The following is a 6363-nucleotide window of genomic DNA, read 5'->3' on the forward strand; positions in this document are numbered from 1 at the left end:
CAAATCAGTCACATATAATAGAAGAAATCTATTTTTTTGGCATGTTTGAGTTGTAGTTTGAGGTTTACACCAGTGCTTCGCCACAGACTCCTGGGATTTCTTTGGCTGTGACTCATCTGTCCCAGCTCACATGGTCAGCGCTGCAGCTGCAGGCACAGAGCCGCCTCACTCCCATGACTGCACCCTCACTTGAAACCTTCTTAGTCAAAATGTCTACTTCTTCTTGCCTAAGACCTAAGAAATAAAAGGAAGCAGGAGATTTCTCAATCTCAAGGTCTCCCTCTGCCATCAACATGCACCATTAAATTGGTAAACTGACCCCCCAGGGTGATACAGGTGCTAGCTTTGAGATCACACCTTTTCAGAACTCTTAAAATTGAACAGGGGAACAAGTCTTTAACTCTATCTCTGTATCACCAACATTTGTCTAATACTCTTCTTCTATCTTGGGTGAAGCAAAATTAGAACACGTATCTGATCACTTTGCTCTCATGCTATTTACCTCCCCCACTTTTCCTTTTTACAATCTAATAGATCAGCCTATTGCCTTGCAACACATCCCCTTTCAATCACATAAGTTAATCATAGACAGAAGTTTATTTAAGCTCAGAGAGACACAAAAATTGAGAAGTTTCTTTAGATGGCACCATAACTTGAAACTATACTGTCTTATAATCGAAATTTGAGTATGAAAATTACATTTAACTAGTACTTTTTCTTTACCTTATTGAGTCCTTGTTCCTACTCTGACAGATGGGTACTTCAATTGTACTAGGATGAAGGTCTTATGGATAAAAAGAAAAAATAGAAATGCACAGTAAAATATGAAACCGTGGCCCCTTTACCCTCTTTTATTATAGTAATTTTGAGCCCTATTTGTTAGCTACAACAAGGGAAGTTCTGATCAATACTTCATTGTGATAATTTTAAGTTCTTATTTTTGTTACAGTGATTTGTGAATAGATTTTTCAGACAATAAATGGTTGCTAGTTTGTCTCTTGCCTTTTTTATTAGCATAGCACATAATAGTCCTTTAATGGATAAAGATCTTTTCCTATAACTAAATAACTTAAAAGATTATTTTCCTAAAATTTTATATTTATCATACTGAAAAGAAATGATAAAAAAAAAGAACCATGGAAATTTTAGAGCTAACAAAAATCCAAGACATAATCAAATTTAATGTCCCTCCCAAATATTAATTTGTTGTTATGTAAACAGAAGGGCCAAGTTCAACTTTCTGAGTGGTTAGCCTGGATTTTTTTCTTAGTGTAAACCTAGAGAATGTTAACAAACTTAACTGACCAGCTAGCTATACTGAATTTGAGATGCTCTTTAATATTTTGCTGTGAATATAAACTGCATTGAATGATAAATGCAGTAAGATTAATTAAAAATTAATAGAGGAAAATTAATACAAACTAGTACTGAAAGTAATACACTTGCCTGATTTCTTTTAAGAATACCTCTGTGTTTCCTGATGGCAGTAAAAAAATTTTTTAGTTTTACTAGTTCAGAATCTAAACAAAAGACCATTCCATAAAATATGTGATCACTTATAATTGTGGCTGAGAACAAAATTCAAGTAAGAATTCTGCTGATTAGAAAATTAAGTTAACAATAAAAATCATATGCTGATTGTATTACATTTGCAATGAAAAAATAAGAAAATTATTTTCTGCTTTCTCATAAAATATAAAAAATATTGTAACTAAACTTTTTATAGCCTTTGCCTAAATCACAAGTATAAATCAAAACTATAAAAGAAATTTGCTGATGAACGTATAGGAATTTTTTAAAATTCTGTAATGTTGCTTTTAATGGAAACCAATTAAAATGCAAGAAAATATTACAGCTTCAGACATATATATAGCTTATACACTATGTTTGTAAACATGTTCTGAATATAGATTATGCAATAACAACACAGAGTTTGCAAATATCATTGATCAAGTCAATAAAGCTAGTTAATCAATTTGGAAATCTATAGTATTTGTCACAAATGGTACTAAGTGCTGAGTTTAGAGCTATGCCCTCAAGTAGTTTACAGAATAATAACAGTGCAATGTAATAAGTGTACTGAGCAGTTAACCAGTTAAACTAAAAATCTACTTAAAATGTCATATTCAAAATCTCAGAGTTATGTGGGAAAGAAAATAATTTAGATTAGCCTAAAAGTTGGCCAAAAGCAAATTGGCTACCCAGACATTTAAAAAAAATAAATAAAAGCAAGTATATGAAATCATCGCATTATACACTTTCAGTATATGCAATTGTGTTTGTCAAGTATACCCTCATAAACCTGGGAGGAAATACTAGTAAAAGTAAGTATTAAAGTATGCTCCTTCAAGCTAAGGTGCCATATGAAGCTAAGGCACTAGATGCAAAAGAAACTATAGACTCTCAGGGACATGTCCTGCATGCTTTTCAACAAAATGCCATATCATATTATTTTCCTCCCTAAAGACATAAAATATTACATAAGAATATGAAAAACAGCACCTGCTCTGCTAGAATAAATCTGAATCTGACAGATGAAGAGTAAGGACAAGTGTGAAGTCTCCAGGAAATATAAACTACCAGACGTGCTGTTTGCCAACCCTTTTATCCCATGAACCTATGCTCTGACTGCTGAAGTCATCATCATCCTTTGAAAAGAATGGCTCACTACCCATCTGCTTGGAAATTAAAATTATGATCACACAAATATGACTTATTCAAGTAGTTTAAATTTTGAGAAGTTAATGGACATTTCACAACTGTTCAAATATAACTATGTTTTGTCACCATAACAGAGTTCTATAGATGTAAGATGAAAAAAGCTTCATTTCTGCTATTGCAGACATGATTTTGGAAAGATTTAATTCTTCACTATCCCTATTATTAAAATATCACTGATTGGATCTTAAGCCCTACATTTGTTGTTATATTCCTAGTGTTTCATTTGTAAATTTATCTTCTGGCATAGAATTTAAATTTTGGAGAGAAATGTGGTCTGAAGATGGTAGTGTTTGGAATTTCTCAGATAAATAAATTCTAAAAGGTGTGTTGATGCTGCTATTCAGTCTTTTTATGTTTTTCTATGTGATGATTCTAATAAATGTAGAACCAAGGAAAGGTCAATGCTTTAGGGTCTTTATATTAAGAATGTCTAAAATGGTGAAGTATTCTGTACTGACTGCAGAAACACTGTAATCCATTTGAACTTAAAATTCATATTGAAAAAAATTATTTCCTAATGTTGCACAGTGAAGTGTTGAACATGAATTTCTCTTGGAGAGTCATAACTGTTTCCATATGCAACATACATCTGGTTAGGAAACGGAATCATCCCATGCCCATTTATCAAAACCAAGGCCTTCTATCAACTAGCTACTGTATTTTTCCAAGCTCATCTCTCATTACCACCCAACATGTCCATTGTCTTCTAGTTACCATCCAACTGGAGGGAATAATGGTTGCTGAATGTGATTGACTGGTGCTTGGCCTATGGCTGTTAAGCATATTATGTTTGTAGTGATTTGCCTACCCTCTTTACTCTCGGGAATAAATGCAAGAGAATCAAATTAGCTAAGGGCATTGTGACTATATGTTTCAAAGTAGGGTTTTGCCTTCCATGAAACTTATTTAGAAATCCAATTTCCAATTTTAGTATCTTCTACTGTTTTAGCAGCATATGAGACTGCGAAATGGTATTAAATAAATACAAAATAGATTAGAGACTTACTAGTAAATGCATGGCTCAAAATCACAAAACTCCCAGAAGAAAACATAGGCAGTAAAATCTCTGACATTTCTCTTAGCAATATTTTTGTAATGTATCTCCTTAGGCAAGGGAAATAAAAAATAAATAAACTAATGAGACTGCGTCAAACTAAAAAAGTTTTTGCACAGCAAAGGAAACCATCAACAAAACAAAAAGACTGCCTACTAAATGGGAGAACATATTTTCCAGTGATACATTCAATGAAGGGTTAATATCCAAAATAGATATTTTTAAAAACTCCTATAACTCAACACCAAAAAAATGAACAATCCAATTTAAAAAGTGGGCATAAGCCCTCACTCGCTGCCCGCACGCCTGCCACCCCGCAGAAATGCTTTGATTACACACAGTCTTTCGCCGGATTAGGCCCGTGTCCAAGGCACTGACTCCTCATCTCACCTGGGCTTATGCCAAAGATGTAAAATTTGGTGCAGAGGCTGGAGCCTTAATACTTCAAGGTGTAGACCTTTTAGTCAGTGCTGTAGCCATTACTATGGGGCCAAAGGGAAGAACAGTGATTATTGAACCGAGCTGGGAAAGTACCAAAGTAAGAAAAGAATGTGTAACCATTGCAAAGTCCATTGACTTAAAATGTAAATATAAAAATATTGGTGCTAAGCTTGTTCAAGATGTTGCCAATAATACAAATGAAGAGGCTGGGGGTGGCACCACCATTGCTACTGTGCTGGCACGCTCCATTGCCAATGAAGGCTGTGAGAAGATTAGTAAAGGTGCTAAGCCAGTGGAAATCAGGAGAGGTGTGATGTTGGCTGTTGATGCTGAAATTTCTGAACTTTAGATGCAATCTAAACCTATGACAACCTCTGAAGAAATAGCTCAGGTTGCTACAGTTCCTGCAAATGGAGACAAAGAAATTGGCAACATAATTTCCGAGACAATGGAAAAGGTTGAAAAGAAAGGCGTCATCACAGTAAAGGATGAAAAACACTGAATGGTGAATTAGAAGTTCTTGAGGGCATGAAGTTTGATCTACATTATATTTCTCCATACTTTATTAATACAGAAAAAGGTCAGAAATGTGAATTCCAAGATGTATACATTCTATTGAGTGGAAAAATTTCTAGTGTTCAGTCCATCATACCTACTCTTGAAATTGCCAATCCTCACCGTAAGCCCCTGGTCATAATTGTGAAGATATTGATGGAGATGCTCTAAGGACACTTATTTTGAATGAGCTAAAAGTTGGTCTTCAGTTTGTAGCAGTCAGAGCTCCAGGTTTTGGTGACAATAGAAAGAACCAACTTAAAGACATGGCTATTGCTACTGATAGTGCAGTGTTTAGAGAAGAAGGATTGACTCTGAAGCTAGAAGATGTGCAGCCTCACAACTTAGGAAAAGGTGGAGAGGTCATTGTGACCAAAGATGATGCCATGCTCTTGAAAGGAAAAGGTGACAAGGTTCAAATTGAAAAACATATTCAAGAAATCATCAATCAGTTAGATATCATAACTAGTGAATATGAAAAAGAAAAACTAAGTGAACGCCTGGCCAAAGTCTCACATGGAGTAGATGTGCTGAAGGTTGGTGGGACAAATGATGTGGAAGTGAATGAAAAGAAGGACAGAGTCACAGACGCCCTCCATGCTCCCCGAGCTGCTGTGGAGGAAGGCATTGTTCTGGGAGGGGTTTGTACCCTGCTTCGGTGGATTCCAGCTTTGGACTCATTAACTCCAACTAATGAAGATCAAGAAAATTGGTATGGAAATTATAAAGAAAGCATTAAAAATTGCTGCAATGACCATTGCTAAGAATGCAGGTGTTGAGGGATCCTTGATAGTTGAGAGAAAATTATGCAGAGTTCCTCAGAAATTGGTTATGATGCCATACTTGGAGAGTTTGTGAATATGGTAAAAAGGAATATGTAAAAAGGAATCATTGATCCAAAAGGAGAAGTTGTGGTCACAGAAATTCCTAAAGAGGAGAAGGACCCTGGGATGGGTGGGATGGGAGGAGGGGTGGGAGGCGGCATGTTCTAGCCCTAGCATAGTGCTTTACCATCATTACTGAGAACTGTGAGAGGAAGCTCAGGGCAGTCTCCTCACCTATAACTTCAGAGAAGTCAGTTGAAGGAAATGACTGAATGAAAGGCTGGCTGATGTTCAAGAAAATCAGTTACTGGTTTCAGTTGACAACATACAATGGTTTACTGCTGTCATTGTCCATGCATACAGATAATTTATTTTGTATTTTTGAAAAAAAATACATCTGTACATTCCTTATAAGTGCAAGAGCCATGTACCAATATACTGCTTTCTACTTAAATCACTGAGGCATTTCTACTACTATTCTGTTAAAATCAGGATTTTAGTGTTTGTCATCACCTGATGAGACGTGAAGAAGCAGCCTTTCTGTGGAGAGTAAGAATAATTGTGTACAAAGTAAGGAAATATACAATTATGTGACCTTTGTGTAATAAAAGTTTGTTTGAAGTTTAAATAAATAAATAAGTAAATAAATGAATAAATAAATAGTGGGCACAAGACCTGAATAGACACTCCTCCAAAGAGCACATTCAGATGGCCAATCGATAAATGAAAGAAGATGGTCCACATCACTAATCAACAGAGAAATGAAAA

The 6363-nt window shown here is 35.3% G+C and overlaps 1 pseudogene; it reads left to right on the plus strand.

The window, feature by feature from the left end:
* Positions 1–4097: 4097 nt before the first annotated feature.
* LOC118675041 lies at positions 4098–5763 on the plus strand (annotated as a pseudogene).
* Positions 5764–6363: the final 600 nt, after the last annotated feature.

The sequence above is a fragment of the Myotis myotis genome, unplaced genomic scaffold (genome assembly GCF_014108235.1).
Source record: "Myotis myotis isolate mMyoMyo1 unplaced genomic scaffold, mMyoMyo1.p scaffold_m19_p_2, whole genome shotgun sequence".
NCBI lineage: Eukaryota > Metazoa > Chordata > Mammalia > Chiroptera > Vespertilionidae > Myotis > Myotis myotis.